The sequence below is a fragment of the Centroberyx affinis genome, unplaced genomic scaffold, assembly GCF_046629955.1.
Source record: "Centroberyx affinis isolate AG114_WGS23_722 - 3 ecotype Tasmania unplaced genomic scaffold, CSIRO-AGI_Caff_v1 ptg002201l_1, whole genome shotgun sequence".
Taxonomy (NCBI): Eukaryota; Metazoa; Chordata; class Actinopteri; order Beryciformes; family Berycidae; genus Centroberyx; species Centroberyx affinis.
In genome coordinates, this window is record NW_027280505.1 from 137,501 (window position 1) to 140,000 (window position 2,500).

The window sequence follows — 2,500 nt, forward strand, 5'->3', positions numbered from 1 at the left end:
ATATAAACTTGAGCCGATTTGATTAAAGTGTAAACAGTGAAGTCAACAACAACGGGCTCACACAAGATGAAAAGCAACGCTCTGAGGAGGAATGAAAATATGAAAATTGAGCTCCTTGTCCCGGAGCCATGATGGAAATACACGAAAAGGGAAGAGCAGATTAGAGCAGGGAAATGTGTCAAAGATGAGTCTCGTGTTGAAAACTGTGAAAGGGAGTCTTCCAGAACATTTCAGTCAAAAACAAAGCTGCACTCCAGGAAAGCATATTCATCTGCCAGCAGAACTCACACCAGCAACTCTGTCAAAAGCTGCTTTCAGCACATGGAGCTCCAGTTCAGCTCTTTTTTTTCAACCTGAGGAAGTTTTAAGATGTGATTCATTGTACAAACATGCACATGTTCAGCCAAACACACTCACATACACACACACACCCAAACACATGACACACACACTTGTTCAACATCTGCAGTCATTTAGCCTTGATTCATGCTTTTATTTATGCATTTACCATTTTCTGCCAAACACACACACACACACACACACACACACACGCATCCCAGATCTACAAGTAAGTAGATATGGATAATGTACATGATACATTGCAGATGGCTAGATTAGCATATATGTAAAAATGTCTCTCTCACACACACACACACACACGCACACACACACACACACACACACACACACACACACACACACACACACACACACACACACACACGCACACACACACACCTGCTGTGCTTGAGGGCAGCCTCACCCTAGGCCCCTTCCCAAAGCAGAGGTGATGTGTCCCGTGCCACTAGTGTCAACATCGCAGCCGGGGTCCCAGCACTGTCAAACACGGTAACACACAACCTTTACCAGCTGACGCTAACACACAAGGAGTGTGTGAGTATGTGTATGCCCAAAATGCCAAGTGCACCTCTGTCCATTCTCAATATTTCACAGAGTTCCTCTATGGTGTTGCCTTGCATTGCCTAAGGTGAACAATGTGCAGGTATATGTGTGTGTGTGTGTGTGTGTGTGATCATCTTATTTTACTCCTCCTCATGATAATAAATTATGTGTTTAACTGATAAGATGTTTTGTTATATTTTACCTAATTATATCACACTATTTATATATATATATGTGTTTAAGTGTGACTTTTGAGAAAAAAAAACTCTTGAAAATAAAAATATCTTGAGGATGTAAAATGTGGCTGTACTATTGCCTTTTGATAAACATATTATGCAAAACATGCCATGTATGTGCGTCTATCATGGTCTGTTAAGCTAGCATAGGGCAGCGATACACACACACACATACGCACACACACACACAGTGAGACACAGCAGGCATCGGGGGGCATTGGACAATGGAGACAGCATGCGGTGAAGGCATGTAGGTGTTGGAGCGTGAAGGCTTTTCCCTGCTAATACGAATATAATGATGTGACTATAACCATATCACCGTCACTGTGCGTGTGTGTGTGTGTGTGTGCGCGCGCGTGTGTGTGTGTGTGTGTGTGTGCGCTGCCCGATCACAGAAACAGTTGTTTTGTTGATCTGCTGGAGAATTCTGAGTGACTCACACCTCATGAAGAGAGAGAGTTAAGGATAGATAGAGAGAGAAAGAGATAGATAGGGGTTGATAAACAGGAGGAGACAACGCCTAGTGTGTTGTTTTGACCGTGCTGAGCGGGGAGCGGAGTCGACAGTGAGCTGCAGTGGCCTACATTCCTGCAGCTTCACGTGTGAGGTGAGACACAGGGACAGGCCGGCCTACGCCTAATTATTCATCCACAGAGTAAGAACATGTGTAACGTTCTAAGGTGTGTGTGTGTGCTGCGACTGCTGTACATGATTGTATGCATAACCTAGATAGTGTGTGTGTGGGTGTCTGTGTCTGTGTGATTGTGAATGTGTGTGTCTACGTGTGTATGCTTGTGTACGCATGTTATGTGTGTGTGCGTGTGTGTGGGCAGTGGTGGAAAGTAACTAAGTACATTTACTCAAGTACTGTACTTAAGTACAATTTTGAGATACTTGTACTTTACTTGAGATTTCCATTTGATGCTACTTTATACTTCCACTCCACTACATTTCAGAGGCAAATATTGTACTTTCTACTCACCCCTAGGTTGGGAACCACTGGACTAAACTAGCTAACTGTATATAAAGTAGTTCAAACTAGCTCCACCTCCAGCAGCTACAACAGTAACATGCTGCTTACACACTGATGCTTCAGTATTAATAATCTAATGATGTCATATATAATAAAATATCAGTCAGAGGGACCAAACCACTACTTCTACTTTAATACTTTAACTACATTTTGCTGCTAATACTTATGTACTTTTACTTAAGTAGGATTTTTCATGCAGGACTTTTACTTGTAATGGAGTATTTTTACATTGCTGTATTGGTACTTTTACTTAAGTAAAGGATCAGAGTACTTCTTCCACCACTGTGTGTGGGTATGTGCACATTGAGGTCTATATGAGACAATTTTG